General features: G+C 43.9%; 17 non-coding genes across 17 annotated transcripts; 4 read left to right on the top strand and 13 right to left on the bottom strand.

The window, feature by feature from the left end:
• Nucleotides 1-154: 154 nt before the first annotated feature.
• TRNAM-CAU (transfer RNA methionine (anticodon CAU)) lies at nt 155-227 on the bottom strand. Its single transcript has one exon. It is a non-coding gene; the product is annotated as a tRNA-Met (tRNA).
• Nucleotides 228-1,710: 1,483 nt separating this feature from the next.
• On the bottom strand, nt 1,711-1,783 carry TRNAM-CAU (transfer RNA methionine (anticodon CAU)). Its single transcript has one exon. It is a non-coding gene; the product is annotated as a tRNA-Met (tRNA).
• A 1,483-nt stretch (nt 1,784-3,266) lies between these two features.
• Nucleotides 3,267-3,339, bottom strand: TRNAM-CAU (transfer RNA methionine (anticodon CAU)). Its single transcript has one exon. It is a non-coding gene; the product is annotated as a tRNA-Met (tRNA).
• Nucleotides 3,340-3,767: 428 nt separating this feature from the next.
• Nucleotides 3,768-3,840, bottom strand: TRNAM-CAU (transfer RNA methionine (anticodon CAU)). The gene has a single exon. It is a non-coding gene; the product is annotated as a tRNA-Met (tRNA).
• A 3,039-nt stretch (nt 3,841-6,879) lies between these two features.
• Nucleotides 6,880-6,952, bottom strand: TRNAM-CAU (transfer RNA methionine (anticodon CAU)). Its single transcript has one exon. It is a non-coding gene; the product is annotated as a tRNA-Met (tRNA).
• Nucleotides 6,953-11,547: 4,595 nt separating this feature from the next.
• On the bottom strand, nt 11,548-11,620 carry TRNAM-CAU (transfer RNA methionine (anticodon CAU)). Its single transcript has one exon. It is a non-coding gene; the product is annotated as a tRNA-Met (tRNA).
• A 1,212-nt stretch (nt 11,621-12,832) lies between these two features.
• On the top strand, nt 12,833-12,904 carry TRNAA-CGC (transfer RNA alanine (anticodon CGC)). Its single transcript has one exon. It is a non-coding gene; the product is annotated as a tRNA-Ala (tRNA).
• A 199-nt stretch (nt 12,905-13,103) lies between these two features.
• On the bottom strand, nt 13,104-13,176 carry TRNAM-CAU (transfer RNA methionine (anticodon CAU)). Its single transcript has one exon. It is a non-coding gene; the product is annotated as a tRNA-Met (tRNA).
• Nucleotides 13,177-14,388: 1,212 nt separating this feature from the next.
• TRNAA-CGC (transfer RNA alanine (anticodon CGC)) lies at nt 14,389-14,460 on the top strand. Its single transcript has one exon. It is a non-coding gene; the product is annotated as a tRNA-Ala (tRNA).
• A 199-nt stretch (nt 14,461-14,659) lies between these two features.
• TRNAM-CAU (transfer RNA methionine (anticodon CAU)) lies at nt 14,660-14,732 on the bottom strand. Its single transcript has one exon. It is a non-coding gene; the product is annotated as a tRNA-Met (tRNA).
• A 1,483-nt stretch (nt 14,733-16,215) lies between these two features.
• Nucleotides 16,216-16,288, bottom strand: TRNAM-CAU (transfer RNA methionine (anticodon CAU)). The gene has a single exon. It is a non-coding gene; the product is annotated as a tRNA-Met (tRNA).
• A 1,212-nt stretch (nt 16,289-17,500) lies between these two features.
• Nucleotides 17,501-17,572, top strand: TRNAA-CGC (transfer RNA alanine (anticodon CGC)). Its single transcript has one exon. It is a non-coding gene; the product is annotated as a tRNA-Ala (tRNA).
• A 199-nt stretch (nt 17,573-17,771) lies between these two features.
• On the bottom strand, nt 17,772-17,844 carry TRNAM-CAU (transfer RNA methionine (anticodon CAU)). The gene has a single exon. It is a non-coding gene; the product is annotated as a tRNA-Met (tRNA).
• Nucleotides 17,845-19,327: 1,483 nt separating this feature from the next.
• On the bottom strand, nt 19,328-19,400 carry TRNAM-CAU (transfer RNA methionine (anticodon CAU)). The gene has a single exon. It is a non-coding gene; the product is annotated as a tRNA-Met (tRNA).
• Nucleotides 19,401-20,612: 1,212 nt separating this feature from the next.
• On the top strand, nt 20,613-20,684 carry TRNAA-CGC (transfer RNA alanine (anticodon CGC)). Its single transcript has one exon. It is a non-coding gene; the product is annotated as a tRNA-Ala (tRNA).
• Nucleotides 20,685-20,883: 199 nt separating this feature from the next.
• On the bottom strand, nt 20,884-20,956 carry TRNAM-CAU (transfer RNA methionine (anticodon CAU)). Its single transcript has one exon. It is a non-coding gene; the product is annotated as a tRNA-Met (tRNA).
• A 1,483-nt stretch (nt 20,957-22,439) lies between these two features.
• On the bottom strand, nt 22,440-22,512 carry TRNAM-CAU (transfer RNA methionine (anticodon CAU)). The gene has a single exon. It is a non-coding gene; the product is annotated as a tRNA-Met (tRNA).
• Between the last annotated feature and the right edge of the window lie 671 nt (nt 22,513-23,183).

Genomic DNA, 23,183 nt, shown 5'->3' with positions numbered 1-23,183 from the left:
GCCATCATGCAGAAAGAAGAAGTTTGTCATGCAGTTGGGGTGAGAGCCCCACTTAAATAGTCAGACATTTGCTTTGGAACAATCTTTGAACCAGGCATAGTTTGCGCATTTCAAGAAAATCGGAGAATTTTGCATTCCAAAAGAAGGAAATAAATGCCCTCTCTGAGGATCGAACTCAGGACCTTCAGATTATGAGACTGACGCGCTGCCTACTGCGCTAAGAAGGCTGTATATAGGCATCTGTACATAAGACCATGAAGATCATCCAGGTACAAGGCTGAAGTTTTTTCCTGACTGACATTGTATACTGCAGAGTCAAATGGGGTGATGTGGCCGTCGGTTCAATGCAGGGTTTCCAATCATACAGTCAAATTTTGCAGAAGTGGGGATGTAGCTCAGTGGTAGAGCGCATGCTTTGCATGTATCAGGCCCCGGGTTCAATCCCCGGCATCTCCAGACTTTTGCCATGCTTACCTTGGATTTTGGGCAGAAAGCTAGGCTGGCATCATGATGAAGGAAGAGATATGTCCTCCAACAGGGATGAGGACCCTGCTTAATCTGTCAGACGTTTGCCTTGAAAAATCCCATGAAATGGGGCTATCTCATTTTTGATGATTATAGATCAAAAGAATCCTACTTGTTGAAGACATCAAAGTGATGATTCATCTTGACAACCATAATGCTTTGATGATAGAAATCTGTCGCATCTCTCTTGATCATTGGTAAGGGTTCTTCTTCTAAACCAAAGACTCTTTACAGTAGCTTTTAGAAAAACTGAATATTTTGTTTATCTCAATCACCTTCAATCTACAGATTTTTCCGTTCTCTTTCCTTTTGAAAATGCATCCAAAATGCACGTTCTTGATGCTGGGTGCTTAGTAATGACTTCCATAACTTTCTGTCATTTCTTTCATGGTTCCGCGCAGCCATCCATTTGCCACCAATGCTGCCCAAGGTCTTTGTATCAAAGTTCCTTTCCTTTCTGTAAAATTGAAATTTGGAGCACCCCTGCTTATCCCCAAGCCAAGACAGAACATGAACTTTGGTCTGAAATCCTCCTTTGGGGTGATAAGACGTACCTTACAGTGTGCTCTAAGAACTGGTGACTTTGAGAGGGAGCTGCAGGTAATGTTAATGATTTTCATCGATCTGCTCCTGATCCCCACCCCCACAACCTTTCTTGAGCGAGAGATAATTACAGCGCTGAAAGATACTTCAGCCACTCCTTCGATAGCTCAGTTGGTAGAGCGGAGGACTGTAGCATAAAGTCAGACATCCTTAGGTCGCTGGTTCAAATCAGGCTCGAAGGATTTTGTGCTTCGATTTCCATATCTTTCACTTTTATTCAAACAATACCTTCCATTGATTATGATCGAGACTTTGCAGTCCCTGGGTTTCAGGGATTCCTTGCATCCATCAAACAGCTCGAGTGCAAAAGTGGGGATGTAGCTCAGTGGTAGAGCGCATGTTTTGCATGTATGAGGTCCCGGGTTCAATCCCCGGCATCTCCAGGAGCCTCTGTTCCTTATCTTGGCTTTTTTCCAGAAGGCTAGCCTGCCATCATGCAGAAAGAAGAAGTTTGTCATGCAGTTGGGGTGAGAGCCCCACTTAAATAGTCAGACATTTGCTTTGGAAAAATCTTTGAACTAGGCATAGTTTGCGCATTTCAAGAAAATCGGAGAATTTTGCATTCCAAAAGAAGGAAATAAATGCCCTCTCTGAGGATCGAACTCAGGACCTTCAGATTATGAGACTGACGCGCTGCCTACTGCGCTAAGAAGGCTGTATATAGGCATCTGTACATAAGACCATGAAGATCATCCAGGTACAAGGCTGAAGGATTTTCCTGACTGACATTGTATACTGCAGAGTCGAATGGGGTGATGTGGCCGTCGGTTCAATGCAGGGTTTCCAATCATACAGTCAAATCTTGCAGAAGTGGGGATGTAGCTCAGTGGTAGAGCGCATGCTTTGCATGTATGAGGCCCCGGGTTCAATCCCCGGCATCTCCAGACTTTTGCCATGCTTACCTTGGATTTTGGGCAGAAAGCTAGGCTGGCATCATGATGAAGGAAGAGATATGTCCTCCAACCGGGAAGAGGACCCCGCTTAATCTGTCAGACGTTTGCCTTGAAAAATCCCATGAAATGGGGCTATCTCATTTTTGATGATTATAGATCAAAAGAATCCTACTTGTTGAAGACATCAAAGTGATGATTCATCTTGACAACCATAATGCTTTGATGATAGAAATCTGTCGCATCTCTCTTGATCATTGGTAAGGGTTCTTCTTCTAAACCAAAGACTCTTTACAGTAGCTTTTAGAAAAACTGAATATTTTGTTTATCTCAATCACCTTCAATCTACAGATTTTTCCGTTCTCTTTCCTTTTGAAAATGCATCCAAAATGCACGTTCTTGATGCTGGGTGCTTAGTAATGACTTCCATAACTTTCTGTCATTTCTTTCATGGTTCCGCGCAGCCATCCATTTGCCACCAATGCTGCCCAAGGTCTTTGTATCAAAGTTCCTTTCCTTTCTGTAAAATTGAAATTTGGAGCACCCCTGCTTATCCCCAAGCCAAGACAGAACATGAACTTTGGTCTGAAATCCTCCTTTGGGGTGATAAGACGTACCTTACAGTGTGCTCTAAGAACTGGTGACTTTGAGAGGGAGCTGCAGGTAATGTTAATGATTTTCATCGATCTGCTCCTGATCCCCACCCCCACAACCTTTCTTGAGCGAGAGATAATTACAGCGCTGAAAGATACTTCAGCCACTCCTTCGATAGCGCAGTTGGTAGAGCGGAGGACTGTAGCATAAAGTCAGACATCCTTAGGTCGCTGGTTCAAATCAGGCTCGAAGGATTTTGTGCTTCGATTTCCATATCTTTCACTTTTATTCAAACAATACCTTCCATTGATTATGATCGAGACTTTGCAGTCCCTGGGTTTCAGGGATTCCTTGCATCCATCAAACAGCTCGAGTGCAAAAGTGGGGATGTAGCTCAGTGGTAGAGCGCATGTTTTGCATGTATGAGGTCCCGGGTTCAATCCCCGGCATCTCCAGGAGCCTCTGTTCCTTATCTTGGCTTTTTTCCAGAAGGCTAGCCTGCCATCATGCAGAAAGAAGAAGTTTGTCATGCAGTTGGGGTGAGAGCCCCACTTAAATAGTCAGACATTTGCTTTGGAAAAATCTTTGAACTAGGCATAGTTTGCGCATTTCAAGAAAATCGGAGAATTTTGCATTCCAAAAGAAGGAAATAAATGCCCTCTCTGAGGATCGAACTCAGGACCTTCAGATTATGAGACTGACGCGCTGCCTACTGCGCTAAGAAGGCTGTATATAGGCATCTGTACATAAGACCATGAAGATCATCCAGGTACAAGGCTGAAGGATTTTCCTGACTGACATTGTATACTGCAGAGTCGAATGGGGTGATGTGGCCGTCGGTTCAATGCAGGGTTTCCAATCATACAGTCAAATCTTGCAGAAGTGGGGATGTAGCTCAGTGGTAGAGCGCATGCTTTGCATGTATGAGGCCCCGGGTTCAATCCCCGGCATCTCCAGGAGCCTCTGTTCCTTATCTTGGCTTTTTTCCAGAAGGCTAGCCTGCCATCATGCAGAAAGAAGAAGTTTGTCATGCAGTTGGGGTGAGAGCCCCACTTAAATAGTCAGACATTTGCTTTGGAAGAATCTTTGAACTAGGCATAGTTTGCGCATTTCAAGAAAATCGGAGAATTTTGCATTCCAAAAGAAGGAAATAAATGCCCTCTCTGAGGATCGAACTCAGGACCTTCAGATTATGAGACTGACGCGCTGCCTACTGCGCTAAGAAGGCTGTATATAGGCATCTGTACATAAGACCATGAAGATCATCCAGGTACAAGGCTGAAGTTTTTTCCTGACTGACATTGTATACTGCAGAGTCAAATGGGGTGATGTGGCCGTCGGTTCAATGCAGGGTTTCCAATCATACAGTCAAATTTTGCAGAAGTGGGGATGTAGCTCAGTGGTAGAGCGCATGCTTTGCATGTATCAGGCCCCGGGTTCAATCCCCGGCATCTCCAGACTTTTGCCATGCTTACCTTGGATTTTGGGCAGAAAGCTAGGCTGGCATCATGATGAAGGAAGAGATATGTCCTCCAACAGGGATGAGGACCCCGCTTAATCTGTCAGACGTTTGCCTTGAAAAATCCCATGAAATGGGGCTATCTCATTTTTGATGATTATAGATCAAAAGAATCCTACTTGTTGAAGACATCAAAGTGATGATTCATCTTGACAACCATAATGCTTTGATGATAGAAATCTGTTGCATCTCTCTTGATCATTGGTAAGGGTTCTTCTTCTAAACCAGAGACTCTTTACAGTAGCTTTTAGAAAAACGGAATATTTTGTTTATCTCAATCACCTTCAATCTACAGATTTTTCCGTTCTCTTTCCTTTTGAAAATGCATCCAAAATGCACGTTCTTGATGCTGGGTGCTTAGTAATGACTCCCATAACTTTCTGTCATTTCTTTCATGGTTCCGCGCAGCCATCCATTTGCCACCAATGCTGCCCAAGGTCTTTGTATCAAAGTTCCTTTCCTTTCTGTAAAATTGAAATTTGGAGCACCCCTGCTTATCCCCAAGCCAAGACAGCACATGAACTTTGGTCTGAAATCCTCCTTTGGGGTGATAAGACGTACCTTACAGTGTGCTCTAAGAACTGGTGACTTTGAGAGGGAGCTGCAGGTAATGTTAATGATTTTCATCGATCTGCTCCTGATCCCCACCCCCACAACCTTTCTTGAGCGAGAGATAATTACAGCGCTGAAAGATACTTCAGCCACTCCTTCGATAGCTCAGTTGGTAGAGCGGAGGACTGTAGCATAAAGTCAGACATCCTTAGGTCGCTGGTTCAAATCAGGCTCGAAGGATTTTGTGCTTCGATTTCCATATCTTTCACTTTTATTCAAACAATACCTTCCATTGATTATGATCGAGACTTTGCAGTCCCTGGGTTTCAGGGATTCCTTGCATCCATCAAACAGCTCAAGTGCAAAAGTGGGGATGTAGCTCAGTGGTAGAGCGCATGTTTCGCATGTATGAGGTCCCGGGTTCAATCCCCGGCATCTCCAGGAGCCTCTGTTCCTTATCTTGGCTTTTTTCCAGAAGGCTAGCCTGCCAACATGCAGAAAGAAGAAGTTTGTCATGCAGTTGGGGTGAGAGCCCCACTTAAATAGTCAGACATTTGCTTTGGAAAAATCTTTGAACTAGGCATAGTTTACGCATTTCAAGAAAATCGGAGAATTTTGCATTCCAAAAGAAGGAAATAAATGCCCTCTCTGAGGATCGAACTCAGGACCTTCAGATTATGAGACTGACGCGCTGCCTACAGCGCTAAGAAGGCTGTATATAGGCATCTGTACATAAGACCATGAAGATCATCCAGGTACAAGGCTGAAGGATTTTCCTGACTGACATTGTATACTGCAGAGTCGAATGGGGTGATGTGGCCGTCGGTTCAATGCAGGGTTTCCAATCATACAGTCAAATCTTGCAGAAGTGGGGATGTAGCTCAGTGGTAGAGCGCATGCTTTGCATGTATGAGGCCCCGGGTTCAATCCCCGGCATCTCCAGACTTTTGCCATGCTTACCTTGGATTTTGGGCAGAAAGCTAGGCTGGCATCATGATGAAGGAAGAGATATGTCCTCCAACCGGGAAGAGGACCCCGCTTAATCTGTCAGACGTTTGCCTTGAAAAATCCCATGAAATGGGGCTATCTCATTTTTGATGATTATAGATCAAAAGAATCCTACTTGTTGAAGACATCAAAGTGATGATTCATCTTGACAACCATAATGCTTTGATGATAGAAATCTGTCGCATCTCTCTTGATCATTGGTAAGGGTTCTTCTTCTAAACCAAAGACTCTTTACAGTAGCTTTTAGAAAAACTGAATATTTTGTTTATCTCAATCACCTTCAATCTACAGATTTTTCCGTTCTCTTTCCTTTTGAAAATGCATCCAAAATGCACGTTCTTGATGCTGGGTGCTTAGTAATGACTTCCATAACTTTCTGTCATTTCTTTCATGGTTCCGCGCAGCCATCCATTTGCCACCAATGCTGCCCAAGGTCTTTGTATCAAAGTTCCTTTCCTTTCTGTAAAATTGAAATTTGGAGCACCCCTGCTTATCCCCAAGCCAAGACAGAACATGAACTTTGGTCTGAAATCCTCCTTTGGGGTGATAAGACGTACCTTACAGTGTGCTCTAAGAACTGGTGACTTTGAGAGGGAGCTGCAGGTAATGTTAATGATTTTCATCGATCTGCTCCTGATCCCCACCCCCACAACCTTTCTTGAGCGAGAGATAATTACAGCGCTGAAAGATACTTCAGCCACTCCTTCGATAGCTCAGTTGGTAGAGCGGAGGACTGTAGCATAAAGTCAGACATCCTTAGGTCGCTGGTTCAAATCAGGCTCGAAGGATTTTGTGCTTCGATTTCCATATCTTTCACTTTTATTCAAACAATACCTTCCATTGATTATGATCGAGACTTTGCAGTCCCTGGGTTTCAGGGATTCCTTGCATCCATCAAACAGCTCGAGTGCAAAAGTGGGGATGTAGCTCAGTGGTAGAGCGCATGTTTTGCATGTATGAGGTCCCGGGTTCAATCCCCGGCATCTCCAGGAGCCTCTGTTCCTTATCTTGGCTTTTTTCCAGAAGGCTAGCCTGCCATCATGCAGAAAGAAGAAGTTTGTCATGCAGTTGGGGTGAGAGCCCCACTTAAATAGTCAGACATTTGCTTTGGAAAAATCTTTGAACTAGGCATAGTTTGCGCATTTCAAGAAAATCGGAGAATTTTGCATTCCAAAAGAAGGAAATAAATGCCCTCTCTGAGGATCGAACTCAGGACCTTCAGATTATGAGACTGACGCGCTGCCTACTGCGCTAAGAAGGCTGTATATAGGCATCTGTACATAAGACCATGAAGATCATCCAGGTACAAGGCTGAAGGATTTTCCTGACTGACATTGTATACTGCAGAGTCGAATGGGGTGATGTGGCCGTCGGTTCAATGCAGGGTTTCCAATCATACAGTCAAATCTTGCAGAAGTGGGGATGTAGCTCAGTGGTAGAGCGCATGCTTTGCATGTATGAGGCCCCGGGTTCAATCCCCGGCATCTCCAGACTTTTGCCATGCTTACCTTGGATTTTGGGCAGAAAGCTAGGCTGGCATCATGATGAAGGAAGAGATATGTCCTCCAACCGGGAAGAGGACCCCGCTTAATCTGTCAGACGTTTGCCTTGAAAAATCCCATGAAATGGGGCTATCTCATTTTTGATGATTATAGATCAAAAGAATCCTACTTGTTGAAGACATCAAAGTGATGATTCATCTTGACAACCATAATGCTTTGATGATAGAAATCTGTTGCATCTCTCTTGATCATTGGTAAGGGTTCTTCTTCTAAACCAAAGACTCTTTACAGTAGCTTTTAGAAAAACGGAATATTTTGTTTATCTCAATCACCTTCAATCTACAGATTTTTCCGTTCTCTTTCCTTTTGAAAATGCATCCAAAATGCACGTTCTTGATGCTGGGTGCTTAGTAATGACTCCCATAACTTTCTGTCATTTCTTTCATGGTTCCGCGCAGCCATCCATTTGCCACCAATGCTGCCCAAGGTCTTTGTATAAAAGTTCCTTTCCTTTCTGTAAAATTGAAATTTGGAGCACCCCTGCTTATCCCCAAGCCAAGACAGAACATGAACTTTGGTCTGAAATCCTCCTTTGGGGTGATAAGACGTACCTTACAGTGTGCTCTAAGAACTGGTGACTTTGAGAGGGAGCTGCAGGTAATGTTCATGATTTTCATCGATCTGCTCCTGATCCCCACCCCCACAACCTTTCTTGAGCGAGAGATAATTACAGCGCTGAAAGATACTTCAGCCACTCCTTCGATAGCTCAGTTGGTAGAGCGGAGGACTGTAGCATAAAGTCAGACATCCTTAGGTCGCTGGTTCAAATCAGGCTCGAAGGATTTTGTGCTTCGATTTCCATATCTTTCACTTTTATTCAAACAATACCTTCCATTGATTATGATCGAGACTTTGCAGTCCCTGGGTTTCAGGGATTCCTTGCATCCATCAAACAGCTCAAGTGCAAAAGTGGGGATGTAGCTCAGTGGTAGAGCGCATGTTTCGCATGTATGAGGTCCCGGGTTCAATCCCCGGCATCTCCAGGAGCCTCTGTTCCTTATCTTGGCTTTTTTCCAGAAGGCTAGCCTGCCATCATGCAGAAAGAAGAAGTTTGTCATGCAGTTGGGGTGAGAGCCCCACTTAAATAGTCAGACATTTGCTTTGGAAAAATCTTTGAACTAGGCATAGTTTACGCATTTCAAGAAAATCGGAGAATTTTGCATTCCAAAAGAAGGAAATAAATGCCCTCTCTGAGGATCGAACTCAGGACCTTCAGATTATGAGACTGACGCGCTGCCTACAGCGCTAAGAAGGCTGTATATAGGCATCTGTACATAAGACCATGAAGATCATCCAGGTACAAGGCTGAAGGATTTTCCTGACTGACATTGTATACTGCAGAGTCGAATGGGGTGATGTGGCCGTCGGTTCAATGCAGGGTTTCCAATCATACAGTCAAATCTTGCAGAAGTGGGGATGTAGCTCAGTGGTAGAGCGCATGCTTTGCATGTATGAGGCCCCGGGTTCAATCCCCGGCATCTCCAGACTTTTGCCATGCTTACCTTGGATTTTGGGCAGAAAGCTAGGCTGGCATCATGATGAAGGAAGAGATATGTCCTCCAACCGGGAAGAGGACCCCGCTTAATCTGTCAGACGTTTGCCTTGAAAAATCCCATGAAATGGGGCTATCTCATTTTTGATGATTATAGATCAAAAGAATCCTACTTGTTGAAGACATCAAAGTGATGATTCATCTTGACAACCATAATGCTTTGATGATAGAAATATGTCGCATCTCTCTTGATCATTGGTAAGGGTTCTTCTTCTAAACCAAAGACTCTTTACAGTAGCTTTTAGAAAAACTGAATATTTTGTTTATCTCAATCACCTTCAATCTACAGATTTTTCCGTTCTCTTTCCTTTTGAAAATGCATCCAAAATGCACGTTCTTGATGCTGGGTGCTTAGTAATGACTTCCATAACTTTCTGTCATTTCTTTCATGGTTCCGCGCAGCCATCCATTTGCCACCAATGCTGCCCAAGGTCTTTGTATCAAAGTTCCTTTCCTTTCTGTAAAATTGAAATTTGGAGCACCCCTGCTTATCCCCAAGCCAAGACAGAACATGAACTTTGGTCTGAAATCCTCCTTTGGGGTGATAAGACGTACCTTACAGTGTGCTCTAAGAACTGGTGACTTTGAGAGGGAGCTGCAGGCAATGTTAATGATTTTCATCGATCTGCTCCTGATCCCCACCCCCACAACCTTTCTTGAGCGAGAGATAATTACAGCGCTGAAAGATACTTCAGCCACTCCTTCGATAGCTCAGTTGGTAGAGCGGAGGACTGTAGCATAAAGTCAGACATCCTTAGGTCGCTGGTTCAAATCAGGCTCGAAGGATTTTGTGCTTCGATTTCCATATCTTTCACTTTTATTCAAACAATACCTTCCATTGATTATGATCGAGACTTTGCAGTCCCTGGGTTTCAGGGATTCCTTGCATCCATCAAACAGCTCAAGTGCAAAAGTGGGGATGTAGCTCAGTGGTAGAGCGCATGTTTCGCATGTATGAGGTCCCGGGTTCAATCCCCGGCATCTCCAGGAGCCTCTGTTCCTTATCTTGGCTTTTTTCCAGAAGGCTAGCCTGCCATCATGCAGAAAGAAGAAGTTTGTCATGCAGTTGGGGTGAGAGCCCCACTTAAATAGTCAGACATTTGCTTTGGAAAAATCTTTGAACTAGGCATAGTTTACGCATTTCAAGAAAATCGGAGAATTTTGCATTCCAAAAGAAGGAAATAAATGCCCTCTCTGAGGATCGAACTCAGGACCTTCAGATTATGAGACTGACGCGCTGCCTACAGCGCTAAGAAGGCTGTATATAGGCATCTGTACATAAGACCATGAAGATCATCCAGGTACAAGGCTGAAGGATTTTCCTGACTGACATTGTATACTGCAGAGTCGAATGGGGTGATGTGGCCGTCGGTTCAATGCAGGGTTTCCAATCATACAGTCAAATCTTGCAGAAGTGGGGATGTAGCTCAGTGGTAGAGCGCATGCTTTGCATGTATGAGGCCCCGGGTTCAATCCCCGGCATCTCCAGACTTTTGCCATGCTTACCTTGGATTTTGGGCAGAAAGCTAGGCTGGCATCATGATGAAGGAAGAGATATGTCCTCCAACCGGGAAGAGGACCCCGCTTAATCTGTCAGACGTTTGCCTTGAAAAATCCCATGAAATGGGGCTATCTCATTTTTGATGATTATAGATCAAAAGAATCCTACTTGTTGAAGACATCAAAGTGATGATTCATCTTGACAACCATAATGCTTTGATGATAGAAATCTGTCGCATCTCTCTTGATCATTGGTAAGGGTTCTTCTTCTAAACCAAAGACTCTTTACAGTAGCTTTTAGAAAAACTGAATATTTTGTTTATCTCAATCACCTTCAATCTACAGATTTTTCCGTTCTCTTTCCTTTTGAAAATGCATCCAAAATGCACGTTCTTGATGCTGGGTGCTTAGTAATGACTTCCATAACTTTCTGTCATTTCTTTCATGGTTCCGCGCAGCCATCCATTTGCCACCAATGCTGCCCAAGGTCTTTGTATCAAAGTTCCTTTCCTTTCTGTAAAATTGAAATTTGGAGCACCCCTGCTTATCCCCAAGCCAAGACAGAACATGAACTTTGGTCTGAAATCCTCCTTTGGGGTGATAAGACGTACCTTACAGTGTGCTCTAAGAACTGGTGACTTTGAGAGGGAGCTGCAGGTAATGTTAATGATTTTCATCGATCTGCTCCTGATCCCCACCCCCACAACCTTTCTTGAGCGAGAGATAATTACAGCGCTGAAAGATACTTCAGCCACTCCTTCGATAGCTCAGTTGGTAGAGCGGAGGACTGTAGCATAAAGTCAGACATCCTTAGGTCGCTGGTTCAAATCAGGCTCGAAGGATTTTGTGCTTCGATTTCCATATCTTTCACTTTTATTCAAACAATACCTTCCATTGATTATGATCGAGACTTTGCAGTCCCTGGGTTTCAGGGATTCCTTGCATCCATCAAACAGCTCGAGTGCAAAAGTGGGGATGTAGCTCAGTGGTAGAGCGCATGTTTTGCATGTATGAGGTCCCGGGTTCAATCCCCGGCATCTCCAGGAGCCTCTGTTCCTTATCTTGGCTTTTTTCCAGAAGGCTAGCCTGCCATCATGCAGAAAGAAGAAGTTTGTCATGCAGTTGGGGTGAGAGCCCCACTTAAATAGTCAGACATTTGCTTTGGAAAAATCTTTGAACTAGGCATAGTTTGCGCATTTCAAGAAAATCGGAGAATTTTGCATTCCAAAAGAAGGAAATAAATGCCCTCTCTGAGGATCGAACTCAGGACCTTCAGATTATGAGACTGACGCGCTGCCTACTGCGCTAAGAAGGCTGTATATAGGCATCTGTACATAAGACCATGAAGATCATCCAGGTACAAGGCTGAAGGATTTTCCTGACTGACATTGTATACTGCAGAGTCGAATGGGGTGATGTGGCCGTCGGTTCAATGCAGGGTTTCCAATCATACAGTCAAATCTTGCAGAAGTGGGGATGTAGCTCAGTGGTAGAGCGCATGCTTTGCATGTATGAGGCCCCGGGTTCAATCCCCGGCATCTCCAGACTTTTGCCATGCTTACCTTGGATTTTGGGCAGAAAGCTAGGCTGGCATCATGATGAAGGAAGAGATATGTCCTCCAACCGGGAAGAGGACCCCGCTTAATCTGTCAGACGTTTGCCTTGAAAAATCCCATGAAATGGGGCTATCTCATTTTTGATGATTATAGATCAAAAGAATCCTACTTGTTGAAGACATCAAAGTGATGATTCATCTTGACAACCATAATGCTTTGATGATAGAAATCTGTTGCATCTCTCTTGATCATTGGTAAGGGTTCTTCTTCTAAACCAAAGACTCTTTACAGTAGCTTTTAGAAAAACGGAATATTTTGTTTATCTCAATCACCTTCAATCTACAGATTTTTCCGTTCTCTTTCCTTTTGAAAATGCATCCAAAATGCACGTTCTTGATGCTGGGTGCTTAGTAATGACTCCCATAACTTTCTGTCATTTCTTTCATGGTTCCGCGCAGCCATCCATTTGCCACCAATGCTGCCCAAGGTCTTTGTATCAAAGTTCCTTTCCTTTCTGTAAAATTGAAATTTGGAGCACCCCTGCTTATCCCCAAGCCAAGACAGAACATGAACTTTGGTCTGAAATCCTCCTTTGGGGTGATAAGACGTACCTTACAGTGTGCTCTAAGAACTGGTGACTTTGAGAGGGAGCTGCAGGTAATGTTCATGATTTTCATCGATCTGCTCCTGATCCCCACCCCCACAACCTTTCTTGAGCGAGAGATAATTACAGCGCTGAAAGATACTTCAGCCACTCCTTCGATAGCTCAGTTGGTAGAGCGGAGGACTGTAGCATAAAGTCAGACATCCTTAGGTCGCTGGTTCAAATCTGGCTCGAAGGATTTTGTGCTTCGATTTCCATATCTTTCACTTTTATTCAAACAATACCTTCCATTGATTATGATCGAGACTTTGCAGTCCCTGGGTTTCAGGGACTCCTTGCATCCATCAAACAGTTCGAGTGCAAAAGTGGGGATGTAGCTCAGTGGTAGAGCGCATGCTTCGCATGTATGAGGTCCCGGGTTCAATCCCCGGCATCTCCAGGAGCCTCTGTTCCTTATCTTGGCTTTTTTCCAGAAGGCTAGCCTGCCATCATGCAGAAAGAAGAAGTTTGTCATGCAGTTGGGGTGAGAGCCCCACTTAAATAGTCAGACATTTGCTTTGGAAAAATCTTTGAACTAGGCATAGTTTGCGCATTTCAAGAAAATCGGAGAATTTTGCATTCCAAAAGAAGGAAATAAATGCCCTCTCTGAGGATCGAACTCAGGACCTTCAGATTATGAGACTGACGCGCTGCCTACTGCGCTAAGAAGGCTGTATATAGGCATCTGTACATAAGACCATGAAGATCATCCAGGTACAAGGCTGAAGTTTTTTCCTGACTGACATTGTATACTGCAGAGTCAAATGGGGTGATGTGGCCGTCGGTTCAATGCAGGGTTTCCAATCATACAGTCAAATTTTGCAGAAGTGGGGATGTAGCTCAGTGGTAGAGCGCATGCTTTGCATGTATCAGGCCCCGGGTTCAATCCCCGGCATCTCCAGACTTTTGCCATGCTTACCTTGGATTTTGGGCAGAAAGCTAGGCTGGCATCATGATGAAGGAAGAGATATGTCCTCCAACAGGGATGAGGACCCTGCTTAATCTGTCAGACGTTTGCCTTGAAAAATCCCATGAAATGGGGCTATCTCATTTTTGATGATTATAGATCAAAAGAATCCTACTTGTTGAAGACATCAAAGTGATGATTCATCTTGACAACCATAATGCTTTGATGATAGAAATCTGTCGCATCTCTCTTGATCATTGGTAAGGGTTCTTCTTCTAAACCAAAGACTCTTTACAGTAGCTTTTAGAAAAACGGAATATTTTGTTTATCTCAATCACCTTCAATCTACAGATTTTTCCGTTCTCTTTCCTTTTGAAAATGCATCCAAAATGCACGTTCTTGATGCTGGGTGCTTAGTAATGACTCCCATAACTTTCTGTCATTTCTTTCATGGTTCCGCGCAGCCATCCATTTGCCACCAATGCTGCCCAAGGTCTTTGTATCAAAGTTCCTTTCCTTTCTGTAAAATTGAAATTTGGAGCACCCCTGCTTATCCCCAAGCCAAGACAGAACATGAACTTTGGTCTGAAATCCTCCTTTGGGGTGATAAGACGTACCTTACAGTGTGCTCTAAGAACTGGTGACTTTGAGAGGGAGCTGCAGGTAATGTTCATGATTTTCATCGATCTGCTCCCGATCCCCACCCCCACAACCTTTCTTGAGCGAGAGATAATTACAGCGCTGAAAGATACTTCAGCCACTCCTTCGATAGCTCAGTTGGTAGAGCGGAGGACTGTAGCATAAAGTCAGACATCCTTAGGTCGCTGGTTCAAATCTGGCTCGAAGGATTTTGTGCTTCGATTTCCATATCTTTCACTTTTATTCAAACAATACCTTCCATTGATTATGATCGAGACTTTGCAGTCCCTGGGTTTCAGGGACTCCTTGCATCCATCAAACAGCTCGAGTGCAAAAGTGGGGATGTAGCTCAGTGGTAGAGCGCATGCTTCGCATGTATGAGGTCCCGGGTTCAATCCCCGGCATCTCCAGGAGCCTCTGTTCCTTATCTTCGCTTTTTTCCAGAAGGCTAGCCTGCCATCATGCAGAAAGAAGAAGTTTGTCATGCAGTTGGGGTGAGAGCCCCACTTAAATAGTCAGACATTTGCTTTGGAAAAATCTTTGAACTAGGCATAGTTTGCGCATTTCAAGAAAATCGGAGAATTTTGCATTCCAAAAGAAGGAAATAAATGCCCTCTCTGAGGATCGAACTCAGGACCTTCAGATTATGAGACTGACGCGCTGCCTACTGCGCTAAGAAGGCTGTATATAGGCATCTGTACATAAGGCCATGAAGATCATCCAGGTACAAGGCTGAAGTTTTTTCCTGACTGACATTGTATACTGCAGAGTCAAATGGGGTGATGTGGCCGTCGGTTCAATGCAGGGTTTCCAATCATACAGTCAAATTTTGCAGAAGTGGGGATGTAGCTCAGTGGTAGAGCGCATGCTTTGCATGTATCAGGCCCCGGGTTCAATCCCCGGCATCTCCAGACTTTTGCCATGCTTACCTTGGATTTTGGGCAGAAAGCTAGGCTGGCATCATGATGAAGGAAGAGATATGTCCTCCAACAGGGATGAGGACCCTGCTTAATCTGTCAGACGTTTGCCTTGAAAAATCCCATGAAATGGGGCTATCTCATTTTTGATGATTATAGATCAAAAGAATCCTACTTGTTGAAGACATCAAAGTGATGATTCATCTTGACAACCATAATGCTTTGATGATAGAAATCTGTCGCATCTCTCTTGATCATTGGTAAGGGTTCTTCTTCTAAACCAAAGACTCTTTACAGTAGCTTTTAGAAAAACGGAATATTTTGTTTATCTCAATCACCTTCAATCTACAGATTTTTCCGTTCTCTTTCCTTTTGAAAATGCATCCAAAATGCACGTTCTTGATGCTGGGTGCTTAGTAATGACTCCCATAACTTTCTGTCATTTCTTTCATGGTTCCGCGCAGCCATCCATTTGCCACCAATGCTGCCCAAGGTCTTTGTATCAAAGTTCCTTTCCTTTCTGTAAAATTGAAATTTGGAGCACCCCTGCTTATCCCCAAGCCAAGACAGAACATGAACTTTGGTCTGAAATCCTCCTTTGGGGTGATAAGACGTACCTTACAGTGTGCTCTAAGAACTGGTGACTTTGAGAGGGAGCTGCAGGTAATGTTAATGATTTTCATCGATCTGCTCCTGATCCCCACCCCCACAACCTTTCTTGAGCGAGAAATAATTACAGCGCTGAAAGATACTTCAGCCACTCCTTCGATAGCTCAGTTGGTAGAGCGGAGGACTGTAGCATAAAGTCAGACATCCTTAGGTCGCTGGTTCAAATCAGGCTCGAAGGATTTTGTGCTTCGATTTCCATATCTTTCACTTTTATTCAAACAATACCTTCCATTGATTATGATCGAGACTTTGCAGTCCCTGGGTTTCAGGGATTCCTTGCATCCATCAAACAGCTCGAGTGCAAAAGTGGGGATGTAGCTCAGTGGTAGAGCGCATGTTTTGCATGTATGAGGTCCCGGGTTCAATCCCCGGCATCTCCAGGAGCCTCTGTTCCTTATCTTGGCTTTTTTCCAGAAGGCTAGCCTGCCATCATGCAGAAAGAAGAAGTTTGTCATGCAGTTGGGGTGAGAGCCCCACTTAAATAGTCAGACATTTGCTTTGGAAAAATCTTTGAACTAGGCATAGTTTGCGCATTTCAAGAAAATCGGAGAATTTTGCATTCCAAAAGAAGGAAATAAATGCCCTCTCTGAGGATCGAACTCAGGACCTTCAGATTATGAGACTGACGCGCTGCCTACTGCGCTAAGAAGGCTGTATATAGGCATCTGTACATAGGACCATGAAGATCATCCAGGTACAAGGCTGAAGTTTTTTCCTGACTGACATTGCATACTGCAGAGTCAAATGGGGTGATGTGGCCGTCGGTTCAATGCAGGGTTTCCAATCATACAGTCAAATTTTGCAGAAGTGGGGATGTAGCTCAGTGGTAGAGCGCATGCTTTGCATGTATCAGGCCCCGGGTTCAATCCCCGGCATCTCCAGACTTTTGCCATGCTTACCTTGGATTTTGGGCAGAAAGCTAGGCTGGCATCATGATGAAGGAAGAGATATGTCCTCCAACAGGGATGAGGACCCCGCTTAATCTGTCAGACGTTTGCCTTGAAAAATCCCATGAAATGGGGCTATCTCATTTTTGATGATTATAGATCAAAAGAATCCTACTTGTTGAAGACATCAAAGTGATGATTCATCTTGACAACCATAATGCTTTGATGATAGAAATCTGTCGCATCTCTCTTGATCATTGGTAAGGGTTCTTCTTCTAAACCAGAGACTCTTTACAGTAGCTTTTAGAAAAACTGAATATTTTGTTTATCTCAATCACCTTCAATCTACAGATTTTTCCGTTCTCTTTCCTTTTGAAAATGCATCCAAAATGCACGTTCTTGATGCTGGGTGCTTAGTAATGACTCCCATAACTTTCTGTCATTTCTTTCATGGTTCCGCGCAGCCATCCATTTGCCACCAATGCTGCCCAAGGTCTTTGTATCAAAGTTCCTTTCCTTTCTGTAAAATTGAAATTTGGAGCACCCCTGCTTATCCCCAAGCCAAGACAGAACATGAACTTTGGTCTGAAATCCTCCTTTGGGGTGATAAGACGTACCTTACAGTGTGCTCTAAGAACTGGTGACTTTGAGAGGGAGCTGCAGGTAATGTTAATGATTTTCATCGATCTGCTCCTGATCCCCACCCCCACAACCTTTCTTGAGCGAGAGATAATTACAGCGCTGAAAGATACTTCAGCCACTCCTTCGATAGCTCAGTTGGTAGAGCGGAGGACTGTAGCATAAAGTCAGACATCCTTAGGTCGCTGGTTCAAATCTGGCTCGAAGGATTTTGTGCTTCGATTTCCATATCTTTCACTTTTATTCAAACAATACCTTCCATTGATTATGATCGAGACTTTGCAGTCCCTGGGTTTCAGGGACTCCTTGCATCCATCAAACAGCTCGAGTGCAAAAGTGGGGATGTAGCTCAGTGGTAGAGCGCATGCTTCGCATGTATGAGGTCCCGGGTTCAATCCCCGGCATCTCCAGGAGCCTCTGTTCCTTATCTTGGCTTTTTTCCAGAAGGCTAGCCTGCCATCATGCAGAAAGAAGAAGTTTGTCATGCAGTTGGGGTGAGAGCCCCACTTAAATAGTCAGACATTTGCTTTGGAACAATCTTTGAACCAGGCATAGTTTGCGCATTTCAAGAAAATCGGAGAATTTTGCATTCCAAAAGAAGGAAATAAATGCCCTCTCTGAGGATCGAACTCAGGACCTTCAGATTATGAGACTGACGCGCTGCCTACTGCGCTAAGAAGGCTGTATATAGGCATCTGTACATAAGACCATGAAGATCATCCAGGTACAAGGCTGAAGTTTTTTCCTGACTGACATTGTATACTGCAGAGTCAAATGGGGTGATGTGGCCGTCGGTTCAATGCAGGGTTTCCAATCATACAGTCAAATTTTGCAGAAGTGGGGATGTAGCTCAGTGGTAGAGCGCATGCTTTGCATGTATCAGGCCCCGGGTTCAATCCCCGGCATCTCCAGACTTTTGCCATGCTTACCTTGGATTTTGGGCAGAAAGCTAGGCTGGCATCATGATGAAGGAAGAGATATGTCCTCCAACAGGGATGAGGACCCTGCTTAATCTGTCAGACGTTTGCCTTGAAAAATCCCATGAAATGGGGCTATCTCATTTTTGATGATTATAGATCAAAAGAATCCTACTTGTTGAAGACATCAAAGTGATGATTCATCTTGACAACCATAATGCTTTGATGATAGAAATCTGTCGCATCTCTCTTGATCATTGGTAAGGGTTCTTCTTCTAAACCAAAGACTCTTTACAGTAGCTTTTAGAAAAACTGAATATTTTGTTTATCTCAATCACCTTCAATCTACAGATTTTTCCGTTCTCTTTCCTTTTGAAAATGCATCCAAAATGCACGTTCTTGATGCTGGGTGCTTAGTAATGACTTCCATAACTTTCTGTCATTTCTTTCATGGTTCCGCGCAGCCATCCATTTGCCACCAATGCTGCCCAAGGTCTTTGTATCAAAGTTCCTTTCCTTTCTGTAAAATTGAAATTTGGAGCACCCCTGCTTATCCCCAAGCCAAGACAGAACATGAACTTTGGTCTGAAATCCTCCTTTGGGGTGATAAGACGTACCTTACAGTGTGCTCTAAGAACTGGTGACTTTGAGAGGGAGCTGCAGGTAATGTTAATGATTTTCATCGATCTGCTCCTGATCCCCACCCCCACAACCTTTCTTGAGCGAGAGATAATTACAGCGCTGAAAGATACTTCAGCCACTCCTTCGATAGCTCAGTTGGTAGAGCGGAGGACTGTAGCATAAAGTCAGACATCCTTAGGTCGCTGGTTCAAATCAGGCTCGAAGGATTTTGTGCTTCGATTTCCATATCTTTCACTTTTATTCAAACAATACCTTCCATTGATTATGATCGAGACTTTGCAGTCCCTGGGTTTCAGGGATTCCTTGCATCCATCAAACAGCTCGAGTGCAAAAGTGGGGATGTAGCTCAGTGGTAGAGCGCATGTTTTGCATGTATGAGGTCCCGGGTTCAATCCCCGGCATCTCCAGGAGCCTCTGTTCCTTATCTTGGCTTTTTTCCAGAAGGCTAGCCTGCCATCATGCAGAAAGAAGAAGTTTGTCATGCAGTTGGGGTGAGAGCCCCACTTAAATAGTCAGACATTTGCTTTGGAAAAATCTTTGAACTAGGCATAGTTTGCGCATTTCAAGAAAATCGGAGAATTTTGCATTCCAAAAGAAGGAAATAAATGCCCTCTCTGAGGATCGAACTCAGGACCTTCAGATTATGAGACTGACGCGCTGCCTACTGCGCTAAGAAGGCTGTATATAGGCATCTGTACATAAGACCATGAAGATCATCCAGGTACAAGGCTGAAGGATTTTCCTGACTGACATTGTATACTGCAGAGTCGAATGGGGTGATGTGGCCGTCGGTTCAATGCAGGGTTTCCAATCATACAGTCAAATCTTGCAGAAGTGGGGATGTAGCTCAGTGGTAGAGCGCATGCTTTGCATGTATGAGGCCCCGGGTTCAATCCCCGGCATCTCCAGACTTTTGCCATGCTTACCTTGGATTTTGGGCAGAAAGCTAGGCTGGCATCATGATGAAGGAAGAGATATGTCCTCCAACCGGGAAGAGGACCCCGCTTAATCTGTCAGACGTTTGCCTTGAAAAATCCCATGAAATGGGGCTATCTCATTTTTGATGATTATAGATCAAAAGAATCCTACTTGTTGAAGACATCAAAGTGATGATTCATCTTGACAACCATAATGCTTTGATGATAGAAATCTGTTGCATCTCTCTTGATCATTGGTAAGGGTTCTTCTTCTAAACCAAAGACTCTTTACAGTAGCTTTTAGAAAAACGGAATATTTTGTTTATCTCAATCACCTTCAATCTACAGATTTTTCCGTTCTCTTTCCTTTTGAAAATGCATCCAAAATGCACGTTCTTGATGCTGGGTGCTTAGTAATGACTCCCATAACTTTCTGTCATTTCTTTCATGGTTCCGCGCAGCCATCCATTTGCCACCAATGCTGCCCAAGGTCTTTGTATCAAAGTTCCTTTCCTTTCTGTAAAATTGAAATTTGGAGCACCCCTGCTTATCCCCAAGCCAAGACAGAACATGAACTTTGGTCTGAAATCCTCCTTTGGGGTGATAAGACGTACCTTACAGTGTGCTCTAAGAACTGGTGACTTTGAGAGGGAGCTGCAGGTAATGTTCATGATTTTCATCGATCTGCTCCTGATCCCCACCCCCACAACCTTTCTTGAGCGAGAGATAATTACAGCGCTGAAAGATACTTCAGCCACTCCTTCGATAGCTCAGTTGGTAGAGCGGAGGACTGTAGCATAAAGTCAGACATCCTTAGGTCGCTGGTTCAAATCTGGCTCGAAGGATTTTGTGCTTCGATTTCCATATCTTTCACTTTTATTCAAACAATACCTTCCATTGATTATGATCGAGACTTTGCAGTCCCTGGGTTTCAGGGACTCCTTGCATCCATCAAACAGCTCGAGTGCAAAAGTGGGGATGTAGCTCAGTGGTAGAGCGCATGCTTCGCATGTATGAGGTCCCGGGTTCAATCCCCGGCATCTCCAGGAGCCTCTGTTCCTTATCTTGGCTTTTTTCCAGAAGGCTAGCCTGCCATCATGCAGAAAGAAGAAGTTTGTCATGCAGTTGGGGTGAGAGCCCCACTTAAATAGTCAGACATTTGCTTTGGAAAAATCTTTGAACTAGGCATAGTTTGCGCATTTCAAGAAAATCGGAGAATTTTGCATTCCAAAAGAAGGAAATAAATGCCCTCTCTGAGGATCGAACTCAGGACCTTCAGATTATGAGACTGACGCGCTGCCTACTGCGCTAAGAAGGCTGTATATAGGCATCTGTACATAAGACCATGAAGATCATCCAGGTACAAGGCTGAAGTTTTTTCCTGACTGACATTGTATACTGCAGAGTCAAATGGGGTGATGTGGCCGTCGGTTCAATGCAGGGTTTCCAATCATACAGTCAAATTTTGCAGAAGTGGGGATGTAGCTCAGTGGTAGAGCGCATGCTTTGCATGTATCAGGCCCCGGGTTCAATCCCCGGCATCTCCAGACTTTTGCCATGCTTACCTTGGATTTTGGGCAGAAAGCTAGGCTGGCATCATGATGAAGGAAGAGATATGTCCTCCAACAGGGATGAGGACCCTGCTTAATCTGTCAGACGTTTGCCTTGAAAAATCCCATGAAATGGGGCTATCTCATTTTTGATGATTATAGATCAAAAGAATCCTACTTGTTGAAGACATCAAAGTGATGATTCATCTTGACAACCATAATGCTTTGATGATAGAAATCTGTCGCATCTCTCTTGATCATTGGTAAGGGTTCTTCTTCTAAACCAAAGACTCTTTACAGTAGCTTTTAGAAAAACTGAATATTTTGTTTATCTCAATCACCTTCAATCTACAGATTTTTCCGTTCTCTTTCCTTTTGAAAATGCATCCAAAATGCACGTTCTTGATGCTGGGTGCTTAGTAATGACTCCCATAACTTTCTGTCATTTCTTTCATGGTTCCGCGCAGCCATCCATTTGCCACCAATGCTGCCCAAGGTCTTTGTATCAAAGTTCCTTTCCTTTCTGTAAAATTGAAATTTGGAGCACCCCTGCTTATCCCCAAGCCAAGACAGAACATGAACTTTGGTCTGAAATCCTCCTTTGGGGTGATAAGACGTACCTTACAGTGTGCTCTAAGAACTGGTGACTTTGAGAGGGAGCTGCAGGTAATGTTAATGATTTTCATCGATCTGCTCCTGATCCCCACCCCCACAACCTTTCTTGAGCGAGAGATAATTACAGCGCTGAAAGATACTTCAGCCACTCCTTCGATAGCTCAGTTGGTAGAGCGGAGGACTGTAGCATAAAGTCAGACATCCTTAGGTCGCTGGTTCAAATCAGGCTCAAAGGATTTTGTGCTTCGATTTCCATATCTTTCACTTTTATTCAAACAATACCTTCCATTGATTATGATCGAGACTTTGCAGTCCCTGGGTTTCAGGGATTCCTTGCATCCATCAAACAGCTCGAGTGCAAAAGTGGGGATGTAGCTCAGTGGTAGAGCGCATGTTTTGCATGTATGAGGTCCCGGGTTCAATCCCCGGCATCTCCAGGAGCCTCTGTTCCTTATCTTGGCTTTTTTCCAGAAGGCTAGCCTGCCATCATGCAGAAAGAAGAAGTTTGTCATGCAGTTGGGGTGAGAGCCCCACTTAAATAGTCAGACATTTGCTTTGGAAAAATCTTTGAACTAGGCATAGTTTGCGCATTTCAAGAAAATCGGAGAATTTTGCATTCCAAAAGAAGGAAATAAATGCCCTCTCTGAGGATCGAACTCAGGACCTTCAGATTATGAGACTGACGCGCTGCCTACTGCGCTAAGAAGGCTGTATATAGGCATCTGTACATAAGACCATGAAGATCATCCAGGTACAAGGCTGAAGTTTTTTCCTGACTGACATTGTATACTGCAGAGTCAAATGGGGTGATGTGGCCGTCGGTTCAATGCAGGGTTTCCAATCATACAGTCAAATTTTGCAGAAGTGGGGATGTAGCTCAGTGGTAGAGCGCATGCTTTGCATGTATCAGGCCCCGGGTTCAATCCCCGGCATCTCCAGACTTTTGCCATGCTTACCTTGGATTTTGGGCAGAAAGCTAGGCTGGCATCATGATGAAGGAAGAGATATGTCCTCCAACAGGGATGAGGACCCTGCTTAATCTGTCAGACGTTTGCCTTGAAAAATCCCATGAAATGGGGCTATCTCATTTTTGATGATTATAGATCAAAAGAATCCTACTTGTTGAAGACATCAAAGTGATGATTCATCTTGACAACCATAATGCTTTGATGATAGAAATCTGTCGCATCTCTCTTGATCATTGGTAAGGGTTCTTCTTCTAAACCAAAGACTCTTTACAGTAGCTTTTAGAAAAACGGAATATTTTGTTTATCTCAATCACCTTCAATCTACAGATTTTTCCGTTCTCTTTCCTTTTGAAAATGCATCCAAAATGCACGTTCTTGATGCTGGGTGCTTAGTAATGACTCCCATAACTTT

The sequence above is a fragment of the Triturus cristatus genome, chromosome 4_1 (assembly GCF_964204655.1).
Source record: "Triturus cristatus chromosome 4_1, aTriCri1.1, whole genome shotgun sequence".
Lineage (NCBI taxonomy): Eukaryota > Metazoa > Chordata > Amphibia > Caudata > Salamandridae > Triturus > Triturus cristatus.
The sequence above is the reverse complement of the archived record's forward strand: the minus strand, read 5'-3'. Positions and strand labels throughout refer to the sequence as shown.